This window comes from Elephas maximus, chromosome 25 (assembly GCF_024166365.1).
Source record: "Elephas maximus indicus isolate mEleMax1 chromosome 25, mEleMax1 primary haplotype, whole genome shotgun sequence".
Taxonomy (NCBI): domain Eukaryota; kingdom Metazoa; phylum Chordata; class Mammalia; order Proboscidea; family Elephantidae; genus Elephas; species Elephas maximus.
This window is the reverse complement of record NC_064843.1, coordinates 23,695,548-23,709,263: the sequence shown is the minus strand read 5'-3', so window position 1 is coordinate 23,709,263 and position 13,716 is coordinate 23,695,548.

The following is a 13,716-nucleotide window of genomic DNA, read 5'->3' as shown; positions in this document are numbered from 1 at the left end:
CTTACTGGAGCCATCCTGTTCTTTTTTTTTTTTTTTTTTTTTTACATGCTTTGATATTGTCTGCAGTCTCCAAAACATTTAGGAATTATTCTCTTCATTTGTTGATTGTAGGTTTGTTTGTTTCATCCTGCTTCTTTGTTTAATTCGGTTATGTCTGGGTGGGTGTGCTGGTCATGTTTTATTGCTTGCTTGTATGTGGGCACAATAGTTCTTGGCATCTTGTCCAAGCGGGCAGGGCCAGTCACTCAGTCTGGTACAGCAGGGTAGGTCCAGTGGTGGGGATAGGTCATTTGACTGCAGCACTAACAGGGGCCATAGGGGCAGGTCTGGAGGTGGTACAGCAGGGTGGGGCTGGGGTCCAGAAGTCCACTTGGGGGTGTGGCACTAGGCAGGATGGGGACAGGGAGCAGCACATGGTGGGATCCAGAGGTCCAGAAATCCATGCCAGTGCCACTCAGGGGCATGATGCTCAGCAAGACAGGGCTGGGGAGCAGCACAAAGTGGCATCAGGGGTCCACGCTGTTGCCACACAGGGGCATGGTGCTTGGTGGGGCAGCGCTGGGGGGCAGTGAAGGTCTGGTTTCATTGGAAAGCTGCAGAGGCAGCGTACAGGGGAGAAGGGTGGGAAAGTGTGTGTCTCTAGTCACCAGGTGCTCTCTCTCATGTTGGGAGCTCCATGAAGTTGTCTTCCTGTACTTCCTCTCTGGGGTCATTGCTGGCTGTGCTCCAAGGTAGTGAAGCTGTGTTAACTGACAGAGGACCTTCGCTCCCTAGCTCTCCTCATTCTCTGTTCTCTGCCAGTTTCCTCTTCCATTCAGTGCTTGATCTAGTTCTTTATTCCTTCAGTTGATGCATCAGGTTCCAGGACTGACATTTGTATCTCTTTTACTTAGTCATTCAAATCTTTGGTGCAGAGGGATGGCATGGTGCTTCTGTCTATAGTGCCATGTTGGCTCCACCTCCTTGACTTATTTTTAAATGTAAAACTAACCTCTTGCTTACTGAATAAATTCATTTTTCCCCAGCATGTGTCATATATTGTATGTATTTCCTAACATTTTGTTTAGGACTTTTCCATCTACTCACAAGAGAAGTAGGTCTCTAATTTTCCTTTCTTATAATGCCCTTTTAAGCGTTTGGAATCAAGTTTATGTTGACTTCATAAAATAAATTGAGAAATGATACCTTTTTTACTATTCTCTGGAAGATTTTATATAAGATCAGTGCTCTTCATTCCTTAAATATTTGGCGTAAATCACTGGTGATGCCATCTGGGCCTGAAGTTTTCGTTGAGGAATATTTTTAAAGTATGGGTTTAATTTCTTTAATAGATACATGATTGCTGATCTTTTGTATTTCTAGGAATTTGCTCATTTTATTGGTATAAATTAATGTTTTCTATTATATTTTAATTATCTGTAGGATCTGTTTACATGGTGTCATGGGCTGAATTGTGTTCCCCAAAATATGTGTCAACTTGGTTAGGCCATGATTCCTGGTATCGTGTGGTTGTCCTGCATTTTGTGATTGATGTAATTTTCCTATGTATTGTAAATTCTAATCTCTGCCCGTGGTTAATGAGGCAAGATTAAATTATGCTAAAGAGGGTTAGGGTAGGATATAACACCATTGCTCAGGTCACACCCCTGATCCAATGTAAAGGGAGTTTCCCTGGGGTGTGGCCTGTATCACCTTTTATCTCTCAAGAGATGAAAGGGAAGCCAATAGAGAGATAGAGACTTCATACCACCAAGAATGCAGCACCAGGAGCAGAGCATTCCATTGGACCCAAGTTTCCTGTGTGGAGAAACACCTAGTCCAGGGCAAGATGGATGAGAAGGACCTTCTTCCAGAGCTGACAGGGAGGTGGTGGAGCCAAGATGGTAGAATAGACAGATGCTTCCGTCGAATGCTCTTTCCAACAAAGACCTGAAAAAACAAGTGAAATGAGCATATCTGTGACAAGCTGGGCATCAAAGGCAAGGTTAGACAACGAACTGAGGGGCAGGGGGAGAAAGAGGCCTTTCAGAAGTGGAGAGGAGTTACTGGACCTGAATCGTGGGGAGCCCTCAGGCACCATTCCTGGAGTGCGGTGGTGGCGGCAGCGGCCTGGTACTAGCGTTCCGCCGGTTTCCTCAGGGAGAAGCTGCCAGCCACACAGCCCACTCACACCTCCGGAACCTGAGAATGGAGCGCTCAGCAAAAGCTAAGTACTTGCGTATATTTTACCACGCCCCCCCCCACCCCCAAGCCGGCTTCAGCGGCTGAATCCCTGGGCCTGAGATAGACCCTGGTGAGCACCTAGAGCCATCCTCCCGGCCTTGGGGAAGGAAAAAAATTGCAACTAGGGGGAAAAGATAATTTGCTAGCTCCATCAACTGGGGGAGCTCAGGACAGAAGTGGCTCCTATCCAGGCATAAACCGTCCATGGACCTTGAGCACCTTTCCCTTCTGCATGGACCTGCGTGGGCCTATTTCGGGAGAATAGGCCCTTGTTGGCAAACTCCAACCATTTCAGTGGTGTGGTGGAGAGGTGGGTTTTTGATATTTGACATTGCTTTGCCTATTAAGCAAGGTCCTCACCTACCCACAACAGAGACCGAAGGACTGGTTGCTCTACTCAGGTCACCCAGCCACCCGCAACAGGGATCCAAAAATAACTGGTACCTCCCAGTCCTCACAACCAAAAACTTTGGGTGCCCATGGTCCCTCTGCAGAACCCATCCACCAGCACGCTCTAGGGAACAGAGATGCGTTTTCCTCAGAGACACTTGGGGGTCGGTTCTCAGGCCCCTGCCTTGTTCAGAGCACGGACCCCCTGCTGCAATCAGATACCGGTATATATGCCAATCACCCCTGCCCCTCTAAGAGTGTAGGACAGAGTCTGTACCACACACTTGATGATCAGCTACCCGGAAACCTGAGCTGAATTCATATAAGAAAACTGAACGGACTCCTGGACTGATATACCTGATAACAGCTCTAGCCAGCTGGCGACAGGACACCAGAGCTCCAAAGGTGAAAATAATCAAGCTAGCTCACTCAAGCAACCCATAGGGGTATACCAAAACAAAACAAAGCAAGCAGCTACGACACAGGAAGCAAGCATAAACTAATACAATAACTTATAGATGGCTCGGAGACAGCAGTCAATATCAAGTCACATAAAGAAACAGACCATGATCACCTCAACAGGCTCTCAGAACAAAGAATCCAGGGGTCTTCTAGATGAAAGTACATTCCTGGAATTGCCAGATGCAGAATACAAAAGTTTAATATACAGAACCCTTCAAGACGTCAGGAAGGAAATGAGGCAATACGCAGATCAAGCCAAGGAACACAGAGATAAAGCAACTGAAGAACTCAGAAAGATTATTCAGCAACATAATGAAAAGTTTAATACGCTTGAAAAATCCATAGACAGCAATCAGAAATTCAGAAGATTAACAATAAAATTACAGAATTAGATAACTCAACAGAAAGTCAGAGGAGCAGAATTGAGCAAGTAGAAGCTAGAATTTCAGAGCTGACAGAGAAAGCCTTCCTCTGGAGCTGACGCCTTGCATTTGGGCTTCTAGCCTACTAGACTGTGCGAGAATAAACTTCTGTTTCCTAAAGCCACCCACTTGTGGTATTTCTGTTACAGCAGCACTGGATAACCAAGACACACAGTTACCAGGATTTGTCAATTTTATTAGTCTTTTCAAAGAGCCAACTTTGGAATTTGTTGATCTTCCATATTGCATAGCTGTTTTAATCTATTATTTTTCTTTGCTAATCTAAATTATTCTCTTCTTACTACTTTATTTGAATTTAACTTGCTGTTCTTTTTCTATCTCTTGAGATAAATGGTAAGATAATTAATTTGCAAGCTTTGCTGTTTTGAAAAATATATACATTTAAGTCTAAGACTGTTAATCCAGTTTTAGTTGAATCCATATGTGATTTTCGCTGGTCATATTTTCATTATTGGTCAGTTCAAAATATTTTCTGTTATGATTTTATCTTTGACCCATGGTTCCTTAGAAGTGCTTTAATTTATTTCTAATTATATGAAACATTTTCTAGTTATTTCATTTTATTTCTAGCTTAATTCCACTGTGGTCAAAGAATATATTCTGTTTTATTTCAAACTATTCAGTCTATTGACATTTGTTGAGACTCTTTTTTTAATGTTTCATGTGCTCTTGAAAAGAATATATATGCTACAGCAATTATGTATTTTGCTGTTTGTTCCTTTTTTTGTTTATGTTGTTCAAATCTTCTAAATCCTTACTGATTTCTTTTCCTTCTTGTTCTCTCAGTTAAGGGGAGAAGTATGTTAAAATATAACTACTGGTCAACCCTTCTTCTGTCAATGGCTGACCAGTTTATTTTGGAGCAACCCTTCTAGTAAAGCCAAAACGAGATACTCTTGAGGAGTCCCAGCCCACACCTTTGGATATCAATCCTCCCATCTCTGAAGCTTTGAATTAACAACAGGCTCTGAAGCAAGACAACCAAGTACAAAGGTTCAGGGTGTTCCTCAGGGTGCCTGCGGGTAAAAGACAGTGTCCTATCTGCCGGGTGGCCCCATAGTTTTTTCTCAACTGCTTCTTTAATTGCACAGCAGGAAACAATTGATTGGGTTTGGGCTAAGGCAATCACTCTCTGTTCTCCTGGGTAGAATAGTAAGGACTTGTCCTCCATTGCCCATTCCAGGTAACTTTCTTTCTGCAGAATACCCCTCCTCAATCCTATTTCCCACCAAACCTCCTACTTAAAGCCACAACTCTGGCCCCTGAGATAGATTTATTTTAGGAAACTTGAAAAAAGGAGGAGTTAGAGAAGGGGGGTCCCTATATACATTCATCACTGGGGTGCTGAGTTCAGGTTCAGCCACCTGCCTGTGCTTGTTTGCTCTCTTTTGCTAATTTTAGCACAATAATAATTGCTCGCTGATGCTCTGCATGTTTTGTGGGTGCAACATCAAAGACCAAATGGGAAAAGTTGGCAAATCAGCATGTGCTAGGATCATAAAGCTTAGTACCAAGTTTGTGAATCAGCCTTGTCAGCTACTTCATCCCTTGTTGCTGGGGTGGGTGTGGGTGAGGGAGAATAAGGTATCAGCCTTTCATTTCCTTCACATTCCCTTTTCCCCCTCCCTCACTCCATATTTAATTTTGTCAGGGAGGAAAAAATAATTTTCACTCTGAGTATCCCAATTCCTCTCCACCCTTCAAGATCAAACCAAGTGTCCCTTCTCCCAGGAGACCTGCCCTGATACCACGGTGTGTAACAACCCCTTCTCTCCTCTCCACTTTCAGGCCCTGACTGCATGTCCCATTGCTCTCTTTTTGTCATGCCCAGCCTGGCCTCTACTTATTTGGATAATATAAGTTAACCCTTCCTTGAAGTATGTTAAAAAAATTCTGACAAGGTTAATTTTATAGAGTTTATTTGGTTTGGAAAAGAATGGATGGAAGCACATCTCCCAGCAAAAACTGGAGGTAATTCCTTGAACAAAAAGCAAGCTGAGAGTTTTAATAGCAAGCAAAAAGGCAGACATAGAGAAAGAAAATAGAACAAAACACAGCATTTTTTTCCTTTACTTTGAAGTTGCAGCTGGTCATTATTTGTACCATTTTATCAAGTCATACAAAAGGCAAGGTAAGACACTGCCCTGGGCCTACACCCAAACCCACAGCTGGGCAAGAAGATGATCTCACAGGGGGTCATGTAGTGCTCTTCCAAGGCCTTCTAGCCATCCTCCAACTTTCACTTGTGGTGTACGGTCTCACATTGGTCACTATGTTGCTGACTTTATTGTTCATCACGGTATTCTCTGGAAGAGAGAAGGAATAGATATTCAGTAACCACTCAGTCTGGAGAAAAAGATTTCTCTAAGTGTAACTGATCCTCCCAAACTCTAGGGGCAGAGATATTTGCTGTGATTTAGGATATACCCACACTAGGCTTCTCCTAAGATGTTTTAAGCCCAATGAGCAGAGAGACACAGAGGCTGGGCCTCCTGGGGTTTGGCTAAATCAGGGAAGTCTGTGAGTGGAGAAGGGTAGGGAGACTAAGACTGGGAGAGGGAAATAGGGACAAAGTAAGGACAACTGCTGGGATGTAATGGTGGATTAAGGGACTCTAGAGCTCCAATGAAGAAGCATGGGCCCCCAGGTTGGACTGAATATTGAGACTGGGAAGGGAGTCTTCTGTTTCTTTCCTCTGAATTTAGGAATCCACTGACTTTGAGAGCTGGCTGAAGAGGGAAGAGTACTTCCTAGATCTCACCGGTTTCTTCAAGAAGCATGCAGACTTTTCCACAGGAGGCATTGCAGCAATGGTGATCAATTCGACATTCTGAGTGCAATCTGCAGAAGACGGTATCGCACTGCGCCTCAGTGGGAGGCTTTTTGCAGGGTTTCAATTCTGGCGTTGGTAAAACTGAGAAGGAGTACATAAGCAATAACTCCAAGAAGAAGAGTTTTGATCAATATTATCAGCCCCTCCAAGGCCCCAGGACTCACTTCACTGACTTGCCTTCTTCCTGGGAGGTCTTTTTGGTTCCTGGAGTCAAGATCCATCCCCACCACTTCCCAACACGCTGAGAAATCACCGCATGGAATTTAAACTCACAGAACTTGAGCCCTGAAACTCAATTTTCAATACAAAGAGTCCCAAGAGATCTTCTCCCACTCTCATTTTGCAGGATGGGAGGAACTGAGCTCCAGAACGGAAAAAGAACCTCCACTCTGGGCTGAAATGGCCCTAAAAAATCTCAGCTCTTCCTTAGAAACCTTTACCTCTCAATATCTACCCACTGCCACTCTCCGCTCAACTTTTCTGCTGATTTCAATTTCAATTTTTTGCTCCAGTGTTCTCAAACTTTTTATTTCTCCTCCCTAGACTCAGTGTGCTGAAATATTCAATGACCTAAACAAAGAACATGCTTCAAGAAATAATTACTAACCTCTTCTAATTTGATGGTCATCCTTGGCACTCTTAACCGAGGATCTGAACTCCTGATAGCTAGAGCTATGTCTACCCCATGCAGGCTCTGGACCCTGTGGAGCTCTTCACTGTTAAGTGTCCTCCTTGGCAAAAACTCCAAAGTGGCCAACACAGCCCCCCAAGCCCACACACACAAAAAAATACTTGTAGCATCAGAAGTCCCTCCAGCTTGATAATTAATCATTTAGTTTTCCTTAACTACCCTGGCTTGAAAAAGGGGCCAAAGTTTTCTATATGACAGGACCTAGTTCTTCTCTTCAAAAGGACTGGAAAAAGCCCCTTCTGTTTACCACCCACCCCGCATTTTGAGGCCCATCCAGAATACCTACATAGACTTGGCAATTCAATTATGGAGTCGACTCTTTCTTTCCAGGTTCCCAACACTGGCAGGACCACCATGCAGAGGAGCATCAGCAACTGGAGAACAAACTGCTTCATGATGTTGACTCTGAATATCTGAGCGTAAGCCTGGCAGGTGACCCAGGATTTTATCAGGCTCTGCTGGGGGTAGGGAAGGATTGCCGGGTGGGAAGCTGGGAAAGCACATGAATGGCCTCATACTGCCCTCCTCTGTCCACCACTCCTTAGCTGGGAATTGGCTTCCTGTGAGGTACTTCTCGTATATTTCATACTTCTCTCATTGCAATATCTTTTGATAAACAGTTCTTAATTTTAATGTACTTCAACTTATCAATCTTTTTTCTTATGTTTAGCAATTTTTAAATTTTTTATTTCTAAAATAAAATTTAAAGTTTACAGCTCAAGATAATTTCTCATACAAAAATTTATACATGTATTGTTTTGCGACATTAGTTGCAATCCCCACAATGTGAGAACACACTCCTTTCCACCCAGGGTTTCCTATGTCCATTCAACCAGTTCCTGTCCCCTCCTGCCTGCTCATTCTGCCACCAGACAGAAGCCACCTTTTTAGTCTCGTGTACCTGATTGAACTAAGAAACACACTCCTCATGTGTATTATTTTTTGTTTTATAGTCCTGTCTAATCTTTGTCTGAAGAGTGGCCTTCAGGAATGGTTTCAGTTCTGGGTTAACAGGCTGTCCTGGGGCCAGAGCTTCAGGAATTCCTCCAGTCTCTGTCAGACCATTAAGTCTGGTCTTTTTACATGAATCCGAGTTCTGCTCCACACTTTTCCCCTGCCCCATCCAGGACTCTCTGTTGTGTTCCCCTGCCAGGGCGGTCACTGGTGGTAGCACCATTTAGCTCTTCTAGTCTCAGGCTGGTGGAGTCTCTGGTTTATGTGGACCTTTAGTCTCCTGGGCTAACATTTACCTTATGTTTTTTTTTTTGTTTCTTCATTCTCCATTGCTTCAAGTGGGACGGGACCAATTAAAGCATCTTGGATGGCCGCGCAAAAGATTTTAAGACCCTAGATACCACTCACCAAAGTGGGAAGCAGAACATTTTCTTCATAAACTTTGTTATGCCAATTGACCTAGAAGTCCCCTGAAACTATGGTCCCCAGACCCCAGCCCCAGCTACTTTGTCCCTCAAAGTGTTTGGATGTGTCCAGGAAACTTCTCAGCTTTTGCTTTGGTCCAGCTGTGCTGATTCCCCTGTATTGTGTGTTGTCCTTCCCTTCACCAAAGTTGGTCCTTGTCTACTATCTAGTCAGTGAATTCCTCTCCTTCTCCCTCCCCACTCTCCTAACCATCAAATAATGCTTTTTTCTGTGTTTAAACCTTTTCTTGAGTTCTTATAATAGTGGTCTCATACAATATTTGTCTTTTTGTGACTGACTTATTTCACTCAGCATAACACCGTCCACGTTCACCCAAGTTGTGAGATGTTTTGCAGATTCATTACTGTTCTTTATCGTTGCATAGTATTCCATTTTATCTACCACAATTTGTTTCTCCATTTGTCTGTTCGTGGGCACCTAGGTTGTTTCCATCTTTTTGCTATTGTGAACAATGCTGCAATAAAGATGAGTGTGCATATGTCTATTCATGTGACGGCTCTTATTTCTCTAGGATATATTCCTAGGAGTGGGATTGCTGGACCATACAGTACTTCTATTTCTAGTTTTTTAAAGTGTGAAATCATTTTCCAAAGTGGTTGTACCATTTTTCTTTCCCACCAGTAGTGCATAAGTGTCTCAGACTCCCTACAACCTCTCCAACATTTATTATTTTGTGTTTTTTGGATTAGTGCCAGCTTCGTTGGAGTAAGATGGTATCTCATTGCAGTTTTGATTTGCACTTCTCTAATGGTTAATGATCATGAGTATTTCCTCATGTGTCTGTTAGCTGCCTGAATGTCTTCTCTGGTGAAGTGTCTGTAAATATACTTTGCCCATTTTTTAATTTCATTATTTGTCTTTTTGTTGTTGAGGTGTAGCAACAAACTCCCGGTTGTTTTCCCTGTCAGGGCAGTCATGGTGGTAGCAAGGCACCATCTAGTTCTTCTGGTCTCAGGCTGATGGAGTCTCTGGTTTATGTGGCCCTTTCTGTCTCTTGGGCTCATTTTTCCTTGTGTCTTTGGTGTTCTTCATTCTCCTTTGCTCCGGGTGGGTTGGGACCAACTGATACATCTTCGACGGCCGCTTGCTAGCTTTTAAGACCACAGATGCCACTCATTGTTTATCTGGAAATGCTCTAATTTCACCATAGTATTTGAGAGACAGTTTTGCTGGATATATAATTCTTGGCTGGCAATTTTTTTCCTTCAAGAATTTACATATGTCATCCGATTACCTTCTTGCCTGCATGGTTTCTGCTGAGTAGTCAGAGCTTAGCCTTATTGGTTCTCCTTTGTAGGTGACTTTTTGTTTATCCCTAGCCACTCCCAAAATTCTTTCTTCATTTTTGGTTTTGGCAAGTTTGATTATAACAAGTCTTGGTGACTTTCTTTTGGGATCTACCCTGTGTGTGGTTTGTTGAGCTTCTTGGATAGGTATCTTCTCGTCTTACATGATATCAGGGAAGTTTTCTTTCGGAAAATCTTCAACGAGCCTTTCTATGTTTTCTGGTTTCCCCTCCTGTTCTGGTACTCCAGTCACTCATAGATTTTTCCTCTTGATAGTGTCACACAGTATCCTTAGATTTTATTCATTTTTTAAATTCTTTTTTCTGATTTTTGCTCAGATAAATTGGTGTCAAGGGATTTATCTTCAATCTCAGTAATTCTGACTTCCATTGCCTCAATTCTGTCCTATGACCTTCTACTGAGTTTTCTAATTCTGAAATCTTATTACTAGTCTTTTGGATTTCTAGTTGCTGTCTCTCTATTGTTTCTAGAAGCCTGTTAAATTTGTCATTATGTTCTCATATTTTTTTCCTGAATTCCTCTATGGGCTTTGTCTGTGTGTTCCTTGGCTTGGTCTGAGTTTTGCTTGGTCTCTTTCTTGGTCTTTTGGAGAGCTCTGTATATTAATCTTTTGAAGTCTATCTCAGATAACTCCATGGCCTTATCTTCTTCCGGAAGGTTTCCTGGTTCTTTATTTTGGTTGCTTGTTGGAGCCATCTTGACCTACTTTTTTATGTAATTTGATATTGACTGTTGTCTCCAAGTCATCAATAAGTTATTACATTTATTTATTGTATTTTTTTTTATTGTGTCCTAGATTTTTGTTTTGTTTTGATATGCCCATGTACACTAGGTGTGTGAGCTACTTTGGTTATTGGCACCTTTGAAGCTCTCATGACCCTTTTCCAGGTGGTTAGAGCAGCTACTTGGTGTGTGAGCCCAGGAATCTGTTCACTTTTCTTGTGTGGGTGCAGCACAGACGTCCAGGTCATCAGTCACCGAGTGTGTGGTACAGACTGTCATCTACAGTCCTAGACAGGCTGGGCTGTGTAGGGGTGTTTAGGGCAGGCAGTAGGGAGCTATGTGCAGAGCAAGGCTGGAGGCTGACAGCTGCCCCTGGGTGTCTGGGTGGGGGGTGTGTCCCTGTCTCCTAGAGTGCATAGGGGAGTGGTTATTGCAGCCGGTCCTTGGGCACTCGACCCTGTTGGCTATAGGGACTGGGAGGCAACACTTATTCTCAGATGCCTGTTGCAGGTGGCTAGATGGAGTGGGTGGTACCACCAGCCCTCAAGTCCCTGATGTAGGTGGGTGAGGTCCCTGTTTAATGGGGAGGGTGGTGTTAAATGTCATAAATCTGCAACTTCTCCTAAGCTAATGCAGTTGAAAACAGGTTTCAGGTATATGCCCTGTTGTTTTATGCTAATGAAAGCATGCAGTGTTGACTAGGCCCACACAGGCCTAGGCAGAGGTGAAGGGTGCTACAAGTCTGTGGACCCCTTATGACAGTGTCTAGGCAAAGGAGCAGGGCCTCCTGACCTGCCCGAATTTCTGGTTTAGGGGCATGGCATTTTTTAAAGCTGTGAAACTGGTTTGGGCTCAGATAGCCCTGAGTTATGGCTTAGGGGGTGTGGCAGTTGTTGAATACCACCAGGCTGGTGTTGGAGTGGAGCAGGGTGGGGGCTGGGTGAGGGGAAAGAAGCACTTCTCTGCTGTGAAACTTCCAGAGGGGAAGTGGTTATTTTGTCCCCATATGGTAGGTTGGTTGATTGCACTTATCTTCTGCAGATCCAGCACTGCTTCCACCTGGCTCTGGAGGCTTGTGCAGGTTTGCTGCTGCCTGGCCTTTCTCGATGTAATGAGACATGTCCCAAATGCTACTGCTTACCTCAGCCTGCATGTGCTGGCACACCCACTCAGCAGGGTGCTGGCAACCTCTACTGGCATTTCTTCACTGCTTTTGAATTGTCTTTCCTTCACCCTGCTGCTCAGTCTGATTCTTCAGCTTTGTCTTTGATGATCAGGGCTCCTAGATTGTCATATATAACTGATTCTCTTGTTTTTTCAGGTCTTTGTTGTAAAAGTGACAATAGGAAGCATCTGACTATTCTGCCATCTTGGCTCTGCCTTCTATATTTAACACTTTTTTTCCCATTTAAGAAGTCTTTGCCTACCCAGAGTTTTTAAGATACTGTCTATGTTATCTTCTAGAAGCTTATGCTATATCTTTGACTTTTAAATCTATAATCTAAAGATTTAAATTCCATTGTATTCTGGCTTTCATTCTTTCCATTGGAAAGTCAGCTTTCAGCCTTACCATAGCTCTTTGAAGGCAATATACTTTTTTTTTTTCATCCATCAGATTTTAAGATTTTCTTTTGGTTTGGTTTTAAGCAAAATCAAAACTATGTTATATTTAAAAAAAAAATGTTATATTTAGGTGGGGTTTAATGTGATGTGCCTAGGCGTGGTTTTCATAGGGCTTCTTGAATCTGTGGCTTGATGTCTTTTATCAATTTTGGAAATTCTTAGCCATTTCCCTTTCTTTGCTCTTTTCTCTCTTCTCCTTCTGGGTACCCAAGTACACATACGTTTATTCTTTTAACCATATGTCGTATGTCACATTCACTCTTTTTAATATATATATAAATCTCCCTGCTGCAGTCTGAATATTTTCTGCTAACATATCTTCTATCAACCTCTCTTTATCTGGGCCCAATCTTTCCTAAATGCTGATTATTTGATTTCAGCTATTGTATGTTTTAATTCTAGAATTAAAATAGGTTTTAATTCACTGGTGAAGTTAACCATTTTTCTTCTATTTTATTCAGCATATAAATTTAAGTCATTTAAAAGTCTGCATCTAATAACTCAAATATCAGGATCACCTGTTGGACTATTCCTATTGCCTATTTTTTTCCTTGGTATGTACTATGGATTGAATTATGTACCCCCAAAATATATGATGTAATTCCTAACCTTTATGCCTGTGGTTATAATCCCACTGGGGAATGGGTTGTCTTTGTTATATTAATGAGACAGAATTAGTGAAAGGTATGTCTTACTCTGTTTTGAGACATAAAAAGAGGTTGAACGAGGAAGCAAGAGAAGCAGAGGTGGGGGAGGACTGATGCCAAGCCACATGGAGACCCCCAAGGAATCAGAAAACAGAAGCTGAAGAGACAAGGACCTTCTCCCTGAGCTAACAGAGAGAGAAAGACTTCCCCTAGAGCCAACACCCTGAATTTGGACTTCCAGCCTCTTAAACTGTGAGAAAATAAATTCATGTTCGTCAAAGCCATCTACTTGTATTTCTGTTATAGCAGCTGTATATAACTAAGAAAGAATTTGTTACTGGTGGAGTGAGGTGCTGCTTTAACAAATATCACTGTGGAAGTGGTTTCAGAATTGGGTAATGAGTAGAGGCTGAAAGAGTTTTAAGCTGCCTAATAGTAAAAGCCTAGATTGTCTTGCAGAGACTGTTGGTAGAAGGACATCAAAGGAAGCTCGGATGAGGGCTCAGAAGGAAATGAAGAGAGATAGAGAGAAGGTCTCTATTGTCTTACAGAATACATATGGCACCAGCAACATAATGTTGCTAGACATGTGGGTGTTAAATGTGCTTCTGGTTCTGGTGAAGCCTTAAAAGAAAATGATGAATGTGTGATTGGACAATGGAGGGAGGGCAATGCTTTTTTTTGTAGTGGTAAACAACTTGTCTGAATTATATTCAAATGTTTGATGAAAGGTAGACCTTGTAGGTGGTGAACTTGGATTTCTGGCTGAGGGGATTTCTAAGCAAGATCTTAAAGGGACCATGTGGTTTCTCCTTACCACTTGCAGCAAAATGTGAGAGAAAAGAAATGGACTTAGAAGTGAACTGTGCAAAATGAAAATAAAACAAAGACTTAGAAAATTCTGTTGTACAAACTAAGGACATGTGGCCTAGGA